Source organism: Peromyscus californicus, unplaced genomic scaffold (assembly GCF_007827085.1).
Source record: "Peromyscus californicus insignis strain IS unplaced genomic scaffold, ASM782708v3 Scaffold_19__1_contigs__length_69161282, whole genome shotgun sequence".
NCBI classification, from domain to species: domain Eukaryota; kingdom Metazoa; phylum Chordata; class Mammalia; order Rodentia; family Cricetidae; genus Peromyscus; species Peromyscus californicus.
This window is the reverse complement of record NW_026294491.1, coordinates 7,275,722-7,298,667: the sequence shown is the minus strand read 5'-3', so window position 1 is coordinate 7,298,667 and position 22,946 is coordinate 7,275,722. Positions and strand designations below refer to the sequence as shown.

General features: G+C 41.8%; 1 protein-coding gene across 2 annotated transcripts in view; it reads left to right on the top strand.

Annotated features, from left to right (window-relative positions):
- Btbd9 (BTB domain containing 9) overlaps nucleotides 1-22,946 on the top strand; it is a 369,270-nt gene that overhangs the window by 54,507 nt on the left and 291,817 nt on the right. The window lies entirely within an intron of this gene.

The following is a 22,946-nucleotide window of genomic DNA, read 5'->3' as shown; positions in this document are numbered from 1 at the left end:
GCTGTGGTTAGACAGTGTTGTCCTTCACAGCTAGGGAAGAGCTTTCTGAAGGCTTCTGGCAGTGCTCGGAGCCAGGAGGAGAGTTTGGGATGCCTTTGTCCGCACCAGGGGCTGTCATGCGGGGTCTGACAGCAAGTGTTTTAAGGGGACTGGGCAAAGGCTCAAGGCCAGCTTAGCTGGAAGGGTTCGTCCTCACACCCTATCTGTCAGTACCAGAGGACTCTGTACCAGCCCCCCGGAAGATTGTTTTAGAGAGTATTGAGAGGTTACTGTTCTAATAGTGTACATTCTTCTTTAGATTAGAACCCTTATCTGAACTTTCTGTAGTTCTGCAAAATGTCTAAGTTAATGAAATTGGGAGTTGGAAAAGGTGGTTGAAGTTCCCTGAAAATTATATAGATTTGTTCATTTTTCCTCTGGACAGAGCCCTCTGATGATAATCTTTAAGGCAAGAGGTTAAAGGCAGAAAATGGTGGGAAGAGAAATGATTGGAAGGCAGGGAAAATGTGGAGCTGGCCCCTCTTACCATCACCTCACCTGCCTCCCCACATCAGCTGTCGTCCTCTCTAACTTGTGGTTGTGACTGACATGAAGCGGATGAGAATGTCCCTGGGTGAGTCTCCTGGTCAGGAGTCACCTCTGTGAGCTCATGGTTAACTCAGCACAAGGTTGCCACAAAACCTTTCCACCACTAGTCCATGTTCACTATGGGTGTGGCTGGGCGAAACACTGCTACACAGGGGTCCTCTATGTGAAAATGAAGAAAATCAATTTCATTTCCCCAAGAGGGATGGAAATATTTCAGTTCTTTTACCTAGAGGAGTTTTGAATAGATGAAAGTTTTAAAGAGGGACCAGAAATTGAGTTAAGATTCCATATCTCAGAGCTGCCACCAGATACTTGGAGAGAGGGAGCTGTTGAGGAGGAAGAGGAGGAGGAGGAGGAGGAGGAGGAGGAGGAGGAGGAGGAGGAAGAAGAGATCAAATCTACATTGACTCAGGTTGTAATGGTTGAAGCAGATTAAAAAATAAACAGCATGCCATTCTAAGTATTTGACATGGTTGGAAGGATAGCACATCTGTATGTAATTTGAAACAATAGAAACAGGACTCTTAGAACATGTTATCATGATTCCAGCTGTGACAGCCATTGTGCTTCTTCCCTTTCCAGCTCCAGCTGGAAAAAGGGAGACCTGCCTTCAGTCAGGCTCTCTAGCTTTTAGAAGTTATGCTTTTCCTTGAGCACTGATACTTTTCTTCCTTCCTGCCTGCCTTTTACAGTTTCAGAGGGTGAGTCCATGACTCTTGTGGTGAGAGCTTGCAGCAGGCAGTCGGGCATGATGCTAGAGCAGTAGCTGAGAGTTTACATCTTTTTCTAGAGCGTGTGTGTATACATACACACCACCCACCCTCATCTCCCCCCCACTCACCACCCCCACCTACCCGCACTCACCCTTATACCCCCTGCATGGATGGCATGAGCTTTTGAAAGCCCAGCCCATTACAAGCCTCCTCCAACAAAGCCACACCTCCTAATCTTTCCCAAATAGTTCTACTAACTGAGGACCAAACGTTCAAATAGATGAGTCTGGGGGGCCATTCTCATTTATACCACCATAGTCCATCAGCTCCAGACTCCAAATCTGAGCAGAGGGGCTCTTAGAGACAGTGATAACAAGAAAAGGGAGGCATCTCAGGGTCCATATTAGTAGGAAATTATAACCATTCTAGCATATCTATGACATTTCTTCATAAATCTGTTTCTTGGGTTAGGTTTTTGTTCTAACAGTATTTTAAAATGAATCTAAGAATTAGACTTTATTGACAATCCAAGGATTCTTTGGTTTTCCTTCATAATCACTTGTTGGCTGCTTAAACAATGTTCTAAATGAACTACTCAGGTACTTCACTCTGCAGTTAAATACTTCCTTAGTGTGGAAGGGTTTGGTTTTTATTGTTAGCTAATTTGTGTATTTGTATGTCCCCCTTGTTCTTTAGTATCCTTTGTGCTTGTTTGGTTTCTGCCTCTGGGAGTGAAATTATAAGCTCATAGAGGCACGGGGTCTGGATTCTGCATCATCGTACTTTCAATCACTGCTTAGACTGTGCATTGTGTGCACCAGCTGCTCTGTACACGGTGTGGTTTCCTGGTGTAAGGCGCTGGCTGTAATGGTGAGGGGGTAACTCAGCATTGACATGGCGGCATTCACGATTTCATCTTAACAGTGCATTCGTTAAGAGGGTGTGAGTGGTGCAAACTCCCTGAGGAGCCCAGCTCTACATTTTCAGTTTGTGTTCTTCAGGAAACTAATGTGGAGGTTCTTATTGGAGGTTGTGAGTGCTCTGAATGGATGGCAGCTTTGGTCTGTTACACTGAAACTACTTTATGAACTGAGGAGTTGCCGATGCCTACACCTTTCTCTGAGACCAGGTACAAGTGAGTGAGCATTGTGGTCTCAAATTGAGCTGTGGTGTAGACGGAGCTCACTGCAATCCTAGCTTCACCCCCCCACACTCGCCATGTGGTAGATCTGTGCCTCCCTCAGCCTGGCACCCATACCCATCAAGCACGGGAACAGCACTCTCGGGAACTTTGCTTTGATAGTTCAGTGACAAGTACTGAGCTGGATGTCTGGTTCAAAGTAGAGACTCGTAAATAGGAGATTTAGTTTATTTTTGTCCACTTTTGGAGAATCTGAACTGTTGTTTGATCATCAGAGAAGGTCCTGTCTTTGGCACGGTGGCTTTTATTAAGATTACTATGCCTTTTCTTGGCAGCCAAGCCTTCAGAGTGCTTCCCTGTACTATCAGGCCACACACGACAATCCCAGACCTCCTGCAAATGGTAGATCAATAACTAATCATTTGCCCATTTTTGAATGTTTATAGCAGTTTTTGTATATTTTGATTCTGGTGCGCGTGTGTGTGTGTGTGTGTGTGTGTAATCATTAAGTCTGCTTTTCCAATACCTTGTTTAGTGTAATCCAGGCAGCATTCACCTTGCACAATAGTAGATTGTGTCTACTGGCAATAAGATAGCGCCAGGCCACAGTGATCTTTTCAACCATGATGAATGGAGAGAAATGATCAACTCTTTCTTTCTGGACCCTTGCCAGGAATGTTTGTGTGTGAAGTGGGGGCTGTTGTATGTGGCCAGAAGCTTAGACTAATAGTCTCCCCATCCTTAACCCTTAGCTGGAGGCGAGGAAAAGTGACTTGCAGTTTATGTGCGATCTTCATCCTCAGAGCAAACCATACTATGTCATTTGTAAGAACTTTGCATTGATATAGATGTGTGTGCACGTGTGTGTGTGCACGTGTGTGATTGTTTTCTTTTGTGTGCTGTGTGATTTGGTATTAGGTTTTAGTGTTATATTGATGCTTTTTTGCCAGATAGAATTTAACTTTTTTTTTTTTTTTTTTTTTTTTGGTTTTTCGAGACAGGGTTTCTCTGTGTAGCTTTGCGCCTTTCCTGGGACTCACTTGGTAGTCCAGGCTAGCCTCGAACTCACAGAGATCCGCCTGGCTCTGCCTCCCGAGTGCTGGGATTAAAGGCGTGCGCCACCACCACCCGGCTCGAATTTAACATTTTTAAAAAAGGTAGTCAGATCATGTTTTGAAATTATTTCTAGTTTTATATCTTGTTTAGAAAGGTATTCCTCAATCCAATGCTAAAGAATGCTGTATATTTTTTTTACTCCTTTAAAAACTCCTTATAATCAAATAGTCAATTCAGGCAGACAGAGGAGAGAGGTGGTTTAGGTTGGGACAGTTAACTTAGGATCGTTCATTTAACAGTGATTGCCTACCATCCTGATGAGACAGGTCTTGTTTCTCTGTGCTGAATTCTAGTGTATACTTGACTCTTCACAGTGATTTCCTTTGATTCCTGTTGACTGTTTGAATTACTGTTGTTTCCCTTCCTATTTTCTTAGAGTGAGAAATTATAACGTGCCAAATATGTCACAGAAGAAGGAAAGGGTGTTGCAGAACATCTGCCAGTCTGCCTTTTTAGTCTCAGGGGTTGCATTAGAGGCCTTCAGTGATGATAAACATCTCACTAGAGGGGCTCTGTTTTCACTCAGAAAAGGGATTTAGGTATGCCTCACCAGCTCAGGAAAACAATCCTCTTCATTTGGTCATCCACCACTTATTCATTCAGCAAATAAGCACCTACTTTGTGCTATGCATTGCACTTGATCCTGAGATTGTAACTCTGATGGATGGTAGGGTTTCTGCATTTGTCCATTGGGGGAGGCGTATGCACAAATTTATAAGTACTTGTTGTCAAGATGGCCCTATGATAACAAGGATCAGTGGGAGCAGGTATGCATTTTTAAGTAAGGTTGCCAGGGTGGTGGTGTTGTACGCCGAGGTATGGGAAATGACATTATCTGGGCTATGTTTTGGATATCCAGGCTTTCTTCGGTATATGGTGAATGCTGCTCATGTAGTTGGTCTTCTGTAGGAAGCCTCATTAGATGTGTACTAAAACTGTACCATTTGTTGGCATGAGGCACTTGAATCTCTTTTATTGCCACCATACATTTCAGTTCACCCTCATCCCTGCTGTCATTAGCTACAGCATTTCCCCCACTCGTTCTCATTAGATTATAGTACCTACACAGGGCTGCAGATCTAGGAGAGAGAGAACCGATGAGAAAAGAAGCATTTCTATTTATGGAGACATTCTCTCCTGCCATGCTAATGGTGCATGGATGCATGCATGCCTTTGTTCACCCCTCCCCCACCCCCTAACTGGGCACAGATAACATTTATTTACTTTTAAAGGCAAACACTGGCATAATTGAGCAGTTCACCCGGAGGCTTTAGATTCCTAGTCCCTTATGCTGAGCCTTTACTCTCCTCATGGGATCAGAAAACTCCAGCATTTGAGAAATGCTCTATTTAAGATGTAAAAGAAATGGGAAGGGTTCCACTTTAAAGAAGTAGCTGTTTTAGCAAACACTGTTTGAATTGTTCCTTTACTTAAAACTTTGATATCATAATTGAACTAGCACAGAACAACCTACAGAGAGAGGAGCATTCTTTTTTCTAAGAATGCAAAGCAAAATGTAGCCACATGGTGTCACTAAATTATAACAGTTTTACTTAGAGCCGAAGAGACTTTGAAATGATTTTTAAAATAAAACCATATTTAAAAATATTGTTCTGAAGTCTGTGATTTGTGAAATAACATGTGAACTATTTGTAGTGTTTGAGTCTCCTACTGATGGGAAGCATTAATTATGCCCAGAGTCCGTGGATGTCCACTTTGTGCCAACAAGCTCAGGAGTCGTCATCTGCAGAGCAGACAGGCCATGTGGGCTCCTCTAGCACAGTTGTTCCAGCTTCTTACAAATCAGGTTTGCAGGCCTTCTTTTGGAACTTTGAAATCAATAAAAGAGTAACAGATCCACTGACACTGTATGAGGAGTCAAGAACAGGAGGGATGAGGATACAGGGAGGGAGTTAGAGGGCTGGGGAGGCTGGGAAGGGAGCACCTGATGTGTCTGGAGCACTTGTGGACCAGCCGCACTTCATTCCCTGTCTGATTCTCACAGCAGCTCATGGGAGGAAAACAATTCCATTGCTGTACAGATGCAGAGCTTGAGCGTCGGAAATCTGAGCTTTTAACCAAAGGGTCTGACTCGGTGTCATATGCTGCCATTACTGGGAGTGGGGAGGTGCAGAAGCAGCTCTCACTGCATCTGCAGCATGGTGGGAGCACGTTAACATTCACAAGTCCTTGGATTCAACCTCCAGAATAAACAACAGACCAGATCAAACCTAGCAAAACAAAAGGAACAGCCCTCCTTTAGAGTTACAGGACAGAGGAGCCAGAAGCCTCTGCTGCCCTTTTGGGGCAAATTCTCCCAGTGAGTGACAGCTCTTTCCTACCCCTGTGGGAAGAGCAGTTTCCAGGGGTACTGCAGGAGGCTTACGGTTACCAAAGACTGCTCTGTTCCAGCTGGTCACAGCCAGTGAGTGTACAAGCTCACGCTTGCTAATGATGATGAGCAATTGAGGAAGTTTTTTTTTGTTTTTTGTTTTTTTTTTTAAATGCTCTAAAGAGCGTTTGGCAATCCATGTTGTAGGCGTACTTTGTCAGTTTGTCAATAGAACTTTCAATTTTGCTGCCCCTTGGTTCTTCCTGAGATCATTTCAGGCTTTGTTATCGTAGAGCGAACCTGGTGTTCTTACTTCCCGGTTTGGTTTGCTTCAGCTGTATTTAGAAACAAGCAACGTATATTATGAAATCTCTTTCCACAAGATCTCTTCACATCCTGAGTTGCCTTTTTTAAGTTGAGAAATTATTTATTATTTTCACCTAGAATTCTCTTATTAGGGTTAAAAAAAGCCCACATACAGCAAAACCAAACAACAACAACAAAAAAACCCAAACACTGTGCTTTATTTTCAGTAAGACCTTTGAGAATGCCTGTTTATGTGTGTTATTCAGCTGAATCTAGGCCTTTTGTTTTATGTTGTTGGTTTAAAGGATAACGTTTGAGCTCCTTTTGTATATAATGGGGGGTTGGAACATGAGAAAATAGATCAGGGTTGTCCTTTTCATTTGCATTTTGTTTTGTAATTTTAGAGAGCGTTAGCAAGCTCATTGCATGAAGAGGATTCTAATGGCATTAATAACCTGTTATTACCACAAATACCAGTTGCTGGTTTTCATTATGGAAGGGCAAGAGCTAAATTTTGTTATGTTTGCAGTGTCTTCCCAAGCAGTTAGGTTGGTACCTCCCTGATCAGTCCCTTACATCCTTTTTCATGATTTACCCCTACCAATGTGCATTTACTTCACTGCTAAAGATTTATCTATTCAGACATCCACTTGATACCATTTGTGGGAGGTGCCTTCGTCAGATGGCAAGATACAGTTGTTTAAAGAGACTCATGATGTAATGGAGATGACAGTCTACTAAAAGTGGATAAAGTTGTGCTGAAGAGATGCCTTAGTGGATTATGGTACTTGCTGCCAAGCCTGATGACCTGACTTTGATCCCCAAGTCCCACATGGTAGAAGGAGAGAGCCAACTCCTGCAAGTGTTCCTCTGACCTCTACACATGCACCACGACATGCATTTAGGACCCCAATAAATTAATAAATGTAAAAAATTAAAAAATATACAAGGTACAAGACCATAGTGATAGAGGATCCTCCTGTGGGGAGGATTTGAACTGAGTCTTAGAAGACCATAGGGCTCTGTGTACTCAGGCCACTGAGTGGCAGGCTCTGCAGTGCACGCAGTTCTCCATTGTGTCTTCTGTTTCTCTAGTTTCATCCCCAGTGCCCACCCATACCACTCACCTTCATTTTCAAGATCAGAGGACATATGGGAGTGGCACTCTTTCATGTTACCTTGTATAACTCTGTAGATACTTAGAATTTACTTGGTTTTATTTAAAGTTACGTTTTTGAATTCTTCTTGTATAGCTAAAGTTTTCTCTATAAAGAACTCTAAACTGGATTAATTTTCAGAGAATAGTAAAAATTTCTGAGAACTGAAGAACGTCTCTTTTTTGGAGCCAAAATTCGACCTGGTGTGTGTGTGTGTGTGTGTGTGTGTGTGTGTGTGTGTGTGTGTGTGTGTGTGTTATAGAGAAAAAAATTACTGTTCATAAGCACATCACTGTGGTATGTGCTCTGTGTGGGAATGTGAACATACATGTTCATACATGAGACTTCCTTCTCCCAGAACTTATTAATGACACTCAGGAAATTGAACCAGCAAGGAGATAGCAAAATATTTGGCATGGACAGTGTTGCTGTTGAGTAGAGGGCAGAGGAGGAGTGAAGGCAAGTGGCCCAGAGGACTGGGCTCCTGAGTGGTTAGCCAGGGACCTCTAACATGGGAAACAGAGACAGTAGAGATAGAGGAACTGGGAGCCAGAACACACCACAATGCAGCTTGTGGGGAGGGAGGAGTTTCCAAGGCTGTTAACTCAGCATGTGGGTGGATAAGAAAATGGTGTCAGTGGTGAAAGCCCTGCTGATGTAAGGCTTGGGGCAAGGAGGCTGGAGGGACAGCCAGGACACAAACTTAGGTGCAGCTCTGCTGTGCACAACAGTCACCTCCTGTCCTGCTTGCTTTGGATATAGTAATCCAGAGGGGATGTTGGAGGCTGGCAATTCTCTCAGTGGAGAGCTAGGGCTGTGTACATTCAGATGTCACCCACACTGCCTAGCCGTGATTGCTTTGACCTTTAATATTTATAGCTTGAGTGGCCCAGTGTACCCATCAATTACATAACATACCCTGTGCACTCATCTAATTATTTTATGGTTCCTGGGCCTTGCTTTACATTCCTTTAGGGGAGTACTCATCAGGTATTTGATACTTCTTAACCCTCTTAACATTCTTGAATACAGCTGCCTGAATAATAATAGATTTTTCTGGAAAATACTCTTAACATTTCTGTCCCCCTCCTCATTGTTAGAAAGAGATACTAGGAAACAAGATTTTTAATATTCCATCTCACAGACGTCTATTTAAAGAGAAATATGCATACAAGTCCCATGGTTAATAAAATGATCAGCACTTTCTTGGTGATGATTATAAATGGCACAAGTTCCCTGGATCAGGGTGCTCTCTGTGGATACAAGGTTAGCTCAGGGGACAGCGGACCAGCGGTAAAACCAGATTGCTTGTCGGCTGCCAGAAATTCTGGGCAGAGTGCCAGGCTTGGTTCACCTTCTAGAAATTCATCTCCCAGTATGAAAATAGAGGGCTGGATCCCTGTAAGGAATGGTCGCAGCAGGAGCACTTAGACACCTTCAGCCGAGTGCTGCAGAGGAGGGTGGGGAGCAGAGCAGTAGACTTGGTGTCTGACCTCAGTCATGAGCAGCAGGATTTTCCTTAGCAGCTTTCCTTCATTATGCTTCAAATTATAATTTCATAAGTTAATAATTGTTCTTCCAAATAATGTGGGTCATATGTACACATGATCTGTTCTGTCTGATGGGAAAGCTATAGGTTTAATTTTGGATAGTCATAGAAATTCTTTGCACATTATAAAGCTATTAGGACGTAACAGCTGTTTTAGTTCATTTCACCCTGCAAAAGAAATGTGATGCAGACTAAAATGATCAGTAATTATGTATTTTGAAAGCTAAACCTCCAGTTATAGAAAGAGCTCATTTACACATTAGATGCTGATAAAAAATACAGTATGCTGTGAGTTTCCAAGTTAGTGTTATCTCCTGCCTAAGCCTATGAAAGCAAATCTGTGTCAAGAAACATTTTTCCTTCTTTGAAATCCTCCTTTGCATTGCCCATTGTAATGGTGGAGTTGCAAATCAATAGTGAGGGAAAGCTGCTTGATATTTGTCTAAAGGAAAGAAATGAGAGGGGTTGTTTGAGGGAGTAGGACTTAGGGGGTTTATTTGTGTCTGTTGATCAGTGCCTACCATCTGCCTTGCAGTTAATGTTGGAGAAGCATGTGTGCAGCTCCTGGTTCTGAACAGATGATGTGCATGGTTTGTTGAAATAGATGTGCATTCTGGGTGTGTGAGTGTGTGTGTGTGTGTGTGTGTGTGTGTGTGTGTGTGTACGTACCTACAGTGCTTAAAATCACACTTGAAGTGTAAAACAGATAATGAGGCTCCATTTGGGGCTAATTTGCATATTCAGCTCTTATACCTAAAACAAAGGACTGCAACGACACTGATTTTCTTTTCTACTTTAGATCAGCACTAACCAGCTGCCAACAAATATTTTGATTAAACACTTTTCTTTATTGGAGAACTCTGGGCCATGTTCTTTGTGTAAACACATTGTTTTCTGTGATTTCAAGGGACAGATTTTCAGTGTGATTCATAGATGTATCACACCATAACCTGTCAAACAAAAAGTATTTTTCTGTAAGCTTCCATTTTACCATTGATTTCCCTAGGGTAAGAGCAGTATTTCAACTCATGATATTTGGTTGCAATAAAGGTGGTAGATGTATAAGCCTACTTTAAAGAAACTAAAAAACTTAAGGAATGATTCATAATCTTGACTATTCCATGAGATTTTAAAAGAAGAGTTATTACTGGGCAGTGGTGGCACATGCCATTAATCCTAGCACCCAGGAAACAGAGGCAGGTGGATCTCTGTGAGTTCAGGCCAGCCTGGTCTACAAAGTGAGTTCCAGGGCAGCCAGAACTATACAGAGAAACCCTGTTTGAAAAAAGCCAAAAAACCAAACAACAAAAAAAGAGTTATTAGTTTTTCTAATAAATTTAAAATATGACTGTAGAAATTTTACTTATCTTTTGATACATATTCATTATAATATATAGTGTATATTGTCTTTTTTCTAAGTATAGTCATACAGAAATGTGTTATTTATAAACATGGTATTTAGTGTGCACAGAACCTTCAGAAAACCATTCAGACATCCTTAGCCACCAGGGAATTAAAGCTGTTTTGCCATTCCATCTCATCTCAGTCAGAATTGCTTCAGCAAGACAATGGATGAGGACATAGGGCATGAGGACTCCTTATATACTGCTAGTGGGAGTGAAAACATGGAAGTCAGTGGAGAGGTTCCTTTAGGAACCAGAGCAGACTGTCCTGTGGACCAGCTAAAATGCTCCTGGATAGGCACCCAGAAGACTCAAAGTCAGGGTAGCACAGAGATACTCGCACATTCCTGTTTATTGTTACATTATGACACAGCAGCTAAGAAATGGAACCAGCCTAGATGCCAGTGCAACCAACGGATGAATGAGTAAGGAAATGGGGGACGTAATGCAGTGGAATTTTATTTGCCCGTAAAGAATGAAGTCAGGACATTTGCAGAAAAATGTATGTAACTGGAAGTCCTGTTGAACAAAATAACTGGAGTCAGAAAGAAAAATATTGTGTTTATTTACTCATACATAAACTTATGTATGTGGGTAGGACATTAAAGTAGAAAGGACCATGAATGGAAGAGGGCATCTGAGAAGGAGGAGGAGGAGAAAGAAGGTTCTGGAGTGCGTGTAACATATGAAAGCACAAAGGAAGAAGGGGGACCAGTAAAAGGGGACAAATGGGACAGAGTGGAGCAGAGAGAGGGGAGAGGAATAATAACGAGGCAGAACAGCACACATGACAGTCGGTGTAGGGAGAAGAGCCCATGGTGAAACCTGCTAGTCTGAAAGGTAACTTCGAAAGTACTTTTTCACAGAAAAATGACATTTAGCTAGTATATACTATTTGAAACCTTGCCACTATCTTGTCATTGTGGCTGTCCTGTTACTACATAAAAATCTGATTTATCTCTTTTAACAGAAGCAGAATATATTAACTGTATTACTATTAACAGTTTATCCATTGAAAGACCTTTAAGGTGTTTCTAGGTTTACAGTGATAGGACAGTAAGCCTTCCAAATTATTTGATTATCTGTAGGGAAGCAGTGTCAAAGGGTTATGCTCATGTTAAAGGTCCCACCCACAAGCACTGTGGTGGAGTGTCTTCCTAGCAGTGTATAGTAGCATGTCTTTTTCCGTATCCTTTTCAATAGGAGGTATTACTATTTAATTTTATCAAAATGGTAAGCAAGTCATGGTCTACTGTTGGGCATGGTGGCCAGTGCCTGTAGCACCAGCACTCAGGAGGCTGAAGCTAGAGGATGCTTCCTGGGCTATGGAGTCAGCTCCAGATCAGTTGGGGCTACAGAGTGAGGTCCTGTTACCCATTTGTTTTATTGCACTGGCTATTTATAAATTTAAACTGCCATTAATCTGTTTGTTGATTGGTGTTGTGATTAGGGTGTGGTGACACAGTGTTTTGAAGGCTTTGGCCCCAGTGCAGCAAATATTCAGAGTTGGGGCTCCTGGAAGGTGATTGCATCATGAGGTCTTTCATAATGTGTGATGGGTTTATTGGGAAGTGCTAGAAACAGAAAGAACTGGAGCCAGTTGGGGGAAGTAGGGACCTGGGGAGAGCCCTGGAAAAGTCTGTCTTGTTTGTGGTAGTTCACTTCTCTCTATGCTTCTTGCCACCATGCAGTAGAGTAGTCTTCATCCTGCTTCTGCTGGTTGATCTGTAGCAGCTCTGCTCTGACATATGGCCCCGTCCAACAGTCCCAGAAACAGTAGATTTAGTCAACCATGGACTGAAATGACTGAAACCATGAGTCAAAGAAAACCTTGGTGCTTTCTGTCAACTGTCTCAACTATCTTACTACACTGGGTATAGCATGAGCACCTTGTCTCTGACTAACACAATATTTTCATAGAAAAGAAATCGATGTGTTGGCCTGGAAGGATGGGTTGAGTTTTGCGCAAATGATTTTAAGGTTTTTCCCATGAGGACCCCTTCTAGGACAGTAGTTCTCAACTAGGGCACATTTGCCTCTCTGTGTGCAATTGGCGGGGTCTGGGGATTTTTCTGAAGGAGAAGGTATTGCTAGATTGTGGTGATTAGAAGCAAGACTGAAAGACATCCTGTAGTGCATTAGACAGCTCCACAACAGCCCAAGGCCAAGAAACTCACTTAGGGGAAGTCGCACTAATCGGTGTTGAGTTAGCATCTGTGTTTAAAATGGGGAGAAAGAGGAACTCTGAAAGCTATTTCAAAGTCAAAGTCAGTGTCAGGTGATGACTGACTGAATACAGAGAAGAAATAAATTGAGTCAAAGAAAGGTGTGGTTCCAAGGAGGAGGGCCAGTTTGTCGATGGCTAGTGTTGCTGAGAAATCACATAGGAAAGAAGCTGAGTCACAGGTGCTGCCAGCAGTGCGTTGTTCACCAGGACAGCAGGACACTGGTGGCAGACGCCAGATAGAGTGGGTTAGAGAAGAAAATGTGCACCATTATACCATGACTTACGAATATGTCCATTCAGCCAGCGGTCATTGGCTGGTAAAGTGTGTTCAAAGAAAACCTATGTGAGGATGCTTCCTGCCGTAGTGTTTATAATGCCAATAACACAATGACTGCGATACCCATCAGTAAGAAAGGCATTAAGATAATTGTGTAGTATACAGCCAGGTGCATGAGGTCCCAGCTCGTAGGAGGCAGAGGCAAGAGTTTGAGGCTAGCCTGAGCTATAGGGCAAGACCCAGCCTGAAAAATGAGTAATACTGCTGGGTGATGGTGGCGCATGCCTTTAATCCCAGCACTTGGGAGGCAGAAGCAGGCGGACCTCTGTGAGTTCGAGACCAGCCTGGGCTACAGAGTGAGTTCTAGGAAAGGTGCACAGCTACACAGAGAAACCCTGTCTCAAAAAAACAAAAACAAACAAAAAAAATGAATAATACTTGTATCCCTATAAATTCCTGTAGAGATTATCTAAAAATGGTTATACAGGTTAATTACATATTATAGATAGTATTAGTTATACTTTTGTCAGTAACCTTACATATATAAAAGAGTTTATGTGGAATTATGTGAACAAGGTGATATGGATACATACCAAACTTTGATATTGATAACTTTAGGAACATGACAACGAGCTAAGAAAAAGGGGAACACAGTACACAGTAGCAGGACTTTACCTGTCTTTTGTTATACTTGCTATATCGTGTGTGTGTGTGTGTCTGTCTGTCTGTCTGTCTGTGTCTGTGTGTGTGTGTGTAGTTGCACCTGCATATGCATGCTGTCTTAATCAGTGTTCTACTGCTGTGAAGAGACATCATGATCACACAACTCTTTTTTTTTTTTTTTAAAGATTTATTTATTTAGTATATATACAGTGTTCTGTCTACACATAATGCCTGCATGCCAGAAGAGGGCACCAGATCTCATTTTAGATGGTTGTGAGCCACCATGTGGTTGCTGGGAATTGAACTCAGGACCTCTGGAGGAGCAGACAGTGCTCTTAACCTCTGAGCCACCTTCCCAGCCCCACACAACTCTTATAAAGGAAAATATTTAATTGGGCCTGGCCTACAGTTTCAGAGGTTTAGTCTATTATCATCATGGCAGAAAGCATGGCAACATGCAGGAAGACATGGTGTTGGAGAAGGAACTGAGAGTTCTACCTCTGATTCCGCAGGCAGCAGGAAGAGAAGAGAGACTGGGGCTGGCTTGAGCATTTGAAACCCCAAGGTCCACCTCCAGTGACATACTTCCTCTAACAAGGCCATACCTCCTAATCTCTCATCAAGTAGCACCACATCCTAATGACAAAGCTTTCAAATCTGCAATCCTTTGGGGGCCATTCCTATTCAAACTACCTTGGAGATTGAAGCCAGGGTCTTGTGCATGCTTGTCAAGTGCTTTACCACTGAGCTGCATCTTTAGCCCTCATTCTTTTTAATATAAAAGGGAGTTGAATTTTAAAATGTTCTGAGAGGTGAGGTGATAGAAAAAGAAAGTCAATAACTTTTTGAGAAACTGTTCTGGGAAGGTCAAGAATACAGCCTGGAAATTGGACATGCGTGCACGTGGTATTGATGACCATGGGACCAGGGAAAGGATCCAGGAAGCTGAGGTTGAGGTAGGGAGAAAGATAGCCAGTAGAATAAGATCTGCTAACATTTTGTGTAATGGGCACAGAGAAGAGGGTAAATACAGTTCTAGATGGTGCAGGCCAAGCAGCTGGTTTCTGATTTCCTCCATACTCGGGGACAGCCATCACCCGAGAGTGCCCAAAGGTGGGATTCTACCAGATAAGGAAAGGTAGGAACAAGTGGCTGTATGCTGAGGGAGAGTTTCCCTGGGAACTGTCGACTGTCAGGCAGAGTTAGCCTGAGGCTGGTAAGCGCGGGGTTGCAGCAGTCATTTCTTCTTGTGGAACCCAGCCACTCAGGCTCAGAAGCAAGTGTGTGGTGCTTCACAGGGTGGAGTGTGGCTGGTCCAGCACATAGAAGGAGGCAAAGGCGACAGTGGAGAGCATCTGCAAAGGCTTGGAGAGCGAATCTAGAGTTACCGTGGGGACGCTGCTAACAGTCTGTCCATAGCCAGGCTCCGTTGTTTTCTGGTTTGTTTGTAGCTCTTGGAAACGGAGATCCTGGGACTTTGAGTAGAAACAAAGGGAAACCTTTGCATATACTTAGCATCTGCAAAGGAAGGGAACTAAGAAAAGTAGGTCTAACTAAAGTTGAGAGTATAGCCAAAAGCCTGCTGCGCCATGATCCTCACCCACTGCTAAGGATGGTAGGTTTGCAGGTTCCCAAATGCTTGATCAATTGAGAGATTATTGTCAACCTTGGCATGGACTGCTACTCACTGTTAGACTTGCTTACACTGTCCTTACTAGTTTATGGTGTCATCTTAGAGAAGAATACATAGCCACATATAGACATCCTTGGAACAGACCTTAGGACCGTAGTTTATTACTGTCATGCAGTTTTAAATACACCTTCAGAATCTGGGTCTGAGGAGTCTGGTTTGCACATTGATCTTTGGAGGTCTGGGGCTCATTCTTTTATTTTTCTGTTTTCTAAGACAGGGTCTCACTATGTAATCCAGGCTGGCCTTGAAACTCGTGATCCTCTTGCCTCAGCCTTATCTGAATCATTATGCGTGGTGTTCTTAAGCTGGTCTTCTTGTTGGTTTTTAAACGTAAGGCACTGTCCTTCCATCTTTATCACGACACTACCTCCACGCATGCGTGTCTTCAGTGCTAAGACAGTTGTATTCTGGACTTCTGTGTTATGAAGTAATAACTCTTACTGCAGGATGATCAAATTCCCTCCCTGCCTTTGGCCATCCTGCCCACTTTATAATTGAAGGGTAGTATCTATCTACTATTTAATTTTTTAAAAGCGTATTATATCATCAGTAGGTTGCATTTAAGCAGTTGCCAAATATACATTTAGATGCTTAAATTAGTAAGTTGGGATTTACATTTTGCTGCTGTAGTTCGAATGGTGCCCATACAAGTCATTTATGCTGTCAGAGAGCAGGAGCCTTACAGGCATTGTTTGCCTCAGTCTGTGAGGACCTGCCATGGCAGGCTGTGGAGAGAGCATGAAAAGGTAGCATGCTCGGGTGTGCTTCTAGCCTCAGAAACAGCTCTGATCCAAGAAAACAGGAACATTTCTGTGCTATCAGTGGCTTTCATGTGTGGGTGCATTACCTCACACTGCACAGTCTCAGAGATTTCATAGGAGGCGGCAGTCATCGTAGTATAAAAATGTTCACGAATGAACTGTCCATATGTAAAATTAATTCTCGCTCAAATACTGATCCCTGAGGAGGAATACCGTTGTTTGTCCTGTCAGGCACCATGCTTCACTGGTGGTTGGGAAGATGTAAACTCAGTACTCAATTATAAGATTAGATGGCAGCTTTTTAGAAAGTTCAGGAAATGAAGACTTTGAAGTTAAGGAAATTGAAGTTCCAGAACTGCCAGGCTCTCACGCAGAGCCATTGATAGAACAATACCTGGCAGTGCCAGATCAGCAAACAGAGAAAAAGAGACGAAACTACCAAACCAGTCGAGTGTAGATGTTTCAAGAGAGGGAGCAGACGATTAAAAATTTAGAGAATATTGATGCTATCCAGTAGTTTTCAAAGAGTATTCCTCAGTGTAATTGTGCCAGGAAATGGTGTGAAGACTATCTCAGGGTGTGTATCAGCCACTTACTGCTACCATTTGGGTTAACACACAGATACATTCATTACTTTTTTCCTGTCAAATAGAAGATAAACTATACTTGAATCTCAGTTTTTAACTTCCCAAAGTCCTTTTCCACATTCACGATTAAATTTGACCTTGATTTTAAGAGAGTTCACTTTTAGTGTTGGTTTTCAGATAACTATTCTAGAATAATAGGAACTGCCCTCTAATGGTTATATGCTTGTCTTCTGAGTCTGTATGTCTTCTTTGTCCAGTTTTGCTGGTAATAAACAGCAACAAACACTGATGTGGCCAGTTTAGAAGTTGAATTGAGTCAAACTATCTTGTAACCACTGAGCCAAAGAAACAGACTGTGTTAAGCAATCGTCTCTTCCAGAAGAACGGCCAACCCGGAGATTCTACTTTTATCTTGGAGAAAGGACTTACAATCACTTGTTAAATGAAAAGACATTGTATAAATACATATTCCAGTTGAGGGGTGTTTTCTGAAGCCTTTGTTTCTTTGTCCAGAGATGGGATTTTACTCAGATTTCAAGATGAATATATTGGAGCTTCCTAATCCATTTGAAAAGGAAAACGTGTCTGCACCTTTCCCAGCCTTCATTTGGTCACTGGTAGACTGGTAGATTCAGCCTGTCTGTCAAGAGTGGAGTCTAACACACTTGGCTGCTTGCTGTTTTCAATCCAGCCACGGCTCTGGAAGCCTGGGGATGATATTTCTTTTTGGAATTTTTTTTCAAGTCTTAGAGTCTGGGGAAATACCCCAAGGTTATGGTGTTGTCAGAGAATTTATTATTTTGGGAGTTTTGAAATATGTATAAAAGAACATATATTGGTTGAAACTGTAATACACAGTGGATTATCTGGTAGCTTCCAACAATATGCAAGTTGTGTTCTAACAAAATCAGATTTTTTTTAAGATGTAAAAAGTTAATGTGTACCTTCAAGCCATTCTCTAAATAGCACTCATTCATTATGGTGCACATTTATATTCAGCTTCCCTTGAACTTAGGCTAGAATATTTATCTGTGCAATTGAAGTGGCAACACGTTAGTTAAGTGCATAATTTAAAATTGCTGGCATCTCCATTCATTTTTCTTCTATTGGAAAAGTTTATCCCCCTGAGAAAGGTTGAATTAGTCATTGGGTACTTTGGATAAGTTCCTTGTGCTGAGGACAAGACAATAAATAGCAGGATCCGTGGAGCTTTCTCGGGCACCTGTGTAATGGGCACAAAATCACTCTCTTTGTAGCTGTGTGCTCGATTTTCAGTGGGAAGTATGATGTGTGACTGGCACTCCATTTTATGGCAAGTCACGTGCTTGTCTAGCAAGCTAACCACAGGTGGTGGTTGTTCTTTTTGTTTTTGTTTTTTTGGTTTTTGAGACAGGGTTTTTCTGTGTAGCCCTGGCTATCCTGGAACTTGCTCTGTAGACCAGGCTGGTTTTAAACTCAGATCTGCCTGCCTCTGCCTCCCGAGTGCTGGGATTAAAGGCGTGTGCCATCATAGGTTTTAATTTCTATTGCTCCAAGGATTTTACTCTGAAATTCACCTGCTTAGAAACAGAAAAAATTCAGTACTCTATAGTTTGTATGGTTAAGAATGTATTTTCCATCTGTTTCTTGTTTTTTCTTGTTTTTCTTTTCTTTCTTCCAAGAGATCAATACATTAATATATTTACTGTACTTTCCCCTTTTAACTTCTATCTAATTACCTTAAAGACACAAAGTTTTTAGACCAGATTATTTCAAAAACTTAAAATGTATATAATCAAGCAAGAACCTCTTGAAACTCAGGATGTCACATATGCAGTAAAATTTTAGAAAATGTTGAAGTTATCTGTAACTCTGGTGTTTTATGTGAGATTGTAAAACTGCAGAACTATGCTCTCAGGCTGGAATTACATTTAGCTAATGCTATGAAAAGAGACAGAGTTTTGAGAACATTTCTTGGAGAGTTTTGACCTTACTCTCAACGAAGGTGAAAAGAGATGAAGATTAAAAGGAATTATGTGGTTAAGGAGGAGAGGGAGGGCGATGGGTGCAGGAGGGAGCGGCAGAGGCATTTCTGCTCTCTCTACTTGACTACACTGCTGTCTTATTTCCTCGTACACACAGCTGACTCTCAGTGCCTGGTCAACTGGTTCCCAGTACGGCCAGTATTTACCCCTGGAATGACTAGATCTCTTTTAGGCAAAGCAGCCCTGTTATCTCCAGTCTAAACTCACACAAACATGTTTTATTAAAATCTCCATGCTGCTGTCAGAATTTTACCCTAGATGAAGGGGACTTTTGCAAACTACACATTGGCAGTATTCATTCCTTCCCTCTCTCCGTCTGTCCATCCAAATGTATCTATCTGTTAGGACCTGTTCTCTGAAGCTTGCTGTCTATGGGCTAGGGATGTAACCCATAAGGAATTTGGAGTCCATTGACTTTTTCATGCCCAGACCCCAAAAGATTTCAGCATAATAAAGAACACAAACAACTTTAGAAGACAGTTTTGTTTATGGGACTAAAAATCTTCTGTGACATATGAAACAGTTACATATATGTCAAAAATGTATCAGAATGAAATGTGCCCAAGAGTTTTGTGATTTAAGCTAAACAGATTATTATTGTTTCTTTTGTCCTGCCTTTAAACTTTCGTAGTTATAGCTGTTTCTGTTCTCTATGCATTAAGTACTGGGCAAATATTTGTATTTATAATTATTTCCGAGTGGGCTAACTTGCTACTTGATGGTGGTGGTGGTCCTTCATCTGAATCCTAAAGGAAATAATTCCTGTGGACGATTTTTTTCATACGAGGACTTTAATTCTTTGCTTACCCCAAGTTTGTTAGTAAATTGATTCAGAGTCTGTCACATTTCTTTGTTACTACACATTTTTTAATTTATTTTTATTTTATATACATTGGTGTGTAGCAGGAATCTCACCTGGCCAACTTCTCAGCTGATCCTGTTTCCTCAGACTGGAAGCTTCTGTGTCCTCATCCCAATGGCTCTCAGCTGAACTGCTGCTCGAAAGCCTGAAGCTTAACCAGCCAAATGCTTCTTGTTTCTGGTCTTCACGCCTTATATATCTTTCCTTTCTGCCATCACTCCCTGGGATTGAAGGCTCGATTTCTGGGATTAAAGGCGTGTATCACCATGCCTGGCTGTTTCCAATGTGGCCTTGAACTCACAGAGATCCAGAGGGATTTCTGTCTCTGGAAAGGTAGGATTAAAGGCGTGTGCTAACATTTTCTAGCCTAAGTATCTTGTGGCTTTTCTGTTCTCTGACCCCAGATAAATTTATTAGGGTGCACAATATTTTGGGGAATACAATACCACCACATTTCCCTTTTTTTGTCTAAAATTAAAAAAAGCTTATAACTAATACAAGAAAATTATATCCAATAAGTCAAGATTACATTAACGATGTCTAGTCCATTAACATTTGACAGATTCAGGCAAAAAACTCCATTAATATATAACAATGTCCAGTCCAGTAACAGTTGACAAATTCAGACAAAAAAATTTTCATTACTTGATCTTATTTAAAACAAGTAATTCCTTTTTAAAGGTATTTTTCTTTTCATAATAGATTCAGTAATCTACCTTTTGTCATTTTTATATCTTCCTCTTTTTCCTTTTAGTGTAGATTCAGTGATCTACCCATTTGTCCTATTATTCTTTATCTTTTTTCTCAGAATAGATTCAGTGATCTATCTCATATCTATATTCTTTTCTCTTTTTTCTTTCTTTTTTAAACAAAACCTCTGAATCTAATCTCCATGTTCAGCTTTTTTTCCTGACCATTAACAATTAACAACTTGTAACCAACCATCATAAACAATGACAATATCCATAACTCATCAAACGACCAAAAACCTCCCATCCCACCTCTTGGGAATGTGGGCGTCATTTTCTTAAAATTACTTCCATCTTTAGGGGACCCTGAAAAGAAAATTTTGGGGTTAATTGTCAAGTCCTATATCATTTGTCCAGCCACTGCATAATGAGTGGAGGTGCTGTTTCTGATAGGCCTGGCCTCATTGAAAGGTGACAGTCTGAGGAAGACCTGAAGAGATTAGGAAATAAGCTAGTGTGGCAGTGTTCCAGGGTAAGGGAACAGTGACCAGCCATGAGGAGACATGTCAGGTGTGCTCTTGGAGTGATACAGAGGCCACTAGGGATGAGAAGATGGGGCAGAAAGGGAATAGTCCCAGTTTTCATAGGATTGGGTGAGTGGAGGGTACTGAATTTAGCCCGTGATTGTTCTTACTGGAGCACAGGCTGTAATGGGCTGGAAGCGGGCACACAGACACATTCCCACAACTTAGCTCTACAGAAACATGGTGATTTCCGCTTTCCCTTCTCCAGAAAGCTTTTTCACTTCCTTCCTTCCTCTACTCTGATAGGCAGGGCCCCTGAACTCTTACTGTGTTTCTTGACTTTTCAAGTTGGACAGAAAAACTCGTGCCCAAGCTGATGTTGGGGACTAAGATGTGCCCCCACAGAGAGGCTCTAGGATGTCAGTGTGCAGATGTGACCCTTCCTGAACTTGAGAGTGTCATGTGTACCAGGTAGTTAAGACTGGTCAAGAGTGCCTTTGTGCCAGCCCATAGCTGGCTGCTTCTTGTCCATTATCCGTTTCACCTGAGAGCTGGCTACGTGGGGACAGAACTGTGTAAAGAAAGACATTAGAGGTTGGGATCTGGGGATTGTGACAACTCTCCCAGCACCTGCTTTATCTCAGCAGCTTTGATAGTTCATTGGAATGCTTAGACATGTTTTATGACTGTCTCGGTAGTGCCAGGCATATTTATGGAGCTGGGTATTAAAGAGTCACGTTGTAGCTTACTTTTTAAAGCACGTTATGAACTCCAGTTAAGAAGATAGACTTGACTTTTTTGGGGGGAAAATTCCAGTTCAATGACAACCCTCTTGAGGATTTGAATCCTTAGGATTTACAGGTCCTTTGCCCATAGGTTCTGTTGTCCTCTTTGTGGTTATTGATTTTCCTCATCCATTTCTATAATTTCTGCCTGGCTGTAGCCACTTCCTTAGGGATTTATTGCTCATCTTTTGCCCTGCTCTCTTTAGAGGAATCCCGTGTCAAACTTTTATCCCTTCTATCAAGTTACAGCAGTTTAAAGGCAGATTGTGCTCTTGGCCTAAACATGTTGACAGTGACCCTTAGCAGTGAATGATAGCATGATTTTCAGGGAAACGTCTTGGCGCTGTTTCCCTCTGTGTATGGACCTCACTTCTTTACTTACTTACATATCTCCAGGGAGAGAGAAATGCCTGAATTGGGCAAAAGAGAAAGTCTGCTGGGAAATTGCTCTATCCTTTTTTTTAAGGTGACATCTAGAAATGCACTATTTTAAAAATTTGAACTTTGTAGGCACATTTCCATTTTAAAAGAAGAGGAAAAATGACTTTTAAAAATATGTTGGGTAAAACCGGAAAAGAAAGCTCTTTAAAAAAAAAGAAAAGAAAGAAAAAGGACTCTAGCCTGACAAGAGAATAGGAAGAAATGATTACTGATCATTTCAATTTCCAGTAAATTACAAAGCATACATAATGGGCTTCGAAGAGAGATGATTCCTATGGCACACCTCATGCTGCCTTCACAGATAAGTGTGTAAATGAGAGGGAAATGAATCGTTTCAGCCAGGAAAATCTATACTATTTTGGTGAGTGAAATTGAAATAATTCTATCACTCCTTACTGAAAATAAAACATAAATGTTTTTGATGTGTTTCTAGAGGATAGTATACTTACAGATTTGCTGCAAAGAAACATTGTTGAATCATGGATAACTAAATGAATATCAAAACTAAAAGTCTAGCCTGGAGAGATGGTTCAGTGGCTAAGAGCATGGCCTGCTCTTGCTCAAGACCCAAGTTTGGTTCCCAGCACTCACATGGTGGCTGTCTCAGTTAGGTTTTTATTGCTGTGAAGAGACACCATGACCATGGCAACACTCATAAAGGAAACATTTAATTGAGGTGGTAGCTTACAGTTTCAGAGGCTCAGTCCATTATCATCATGACAGGGAGCATGACGGCCTGCAGGCAGATGTGGTGCTGGAGCTGAGTGCGCTACATCTTGACTCGGAGGCAACAAGAAATAAGACTGACTGTCACACTGAGTGATAGTTTGCAAGAAAGACCTCAAAGCCCGCCCCCACAGTGACGCACTTCCTCCAACAAGGCCACACCTCCGAATAGTGCCCCTCCCTTGGGGGCATTTTCTTTCAAACCACCACAGTGGCTCATAGCCATGTATCTATAACTCTAGTTCCAGGAATCCACTGCCTCTTCTGGCTTCCTTGTTCACCAGGCACGTATGTGGTGCATAGATATACATGGAAGCAAGCACTTGTGGAAATTAAACAAAATCTATTAGTATTTTATATAGTTTATACTACAAATTTTAAA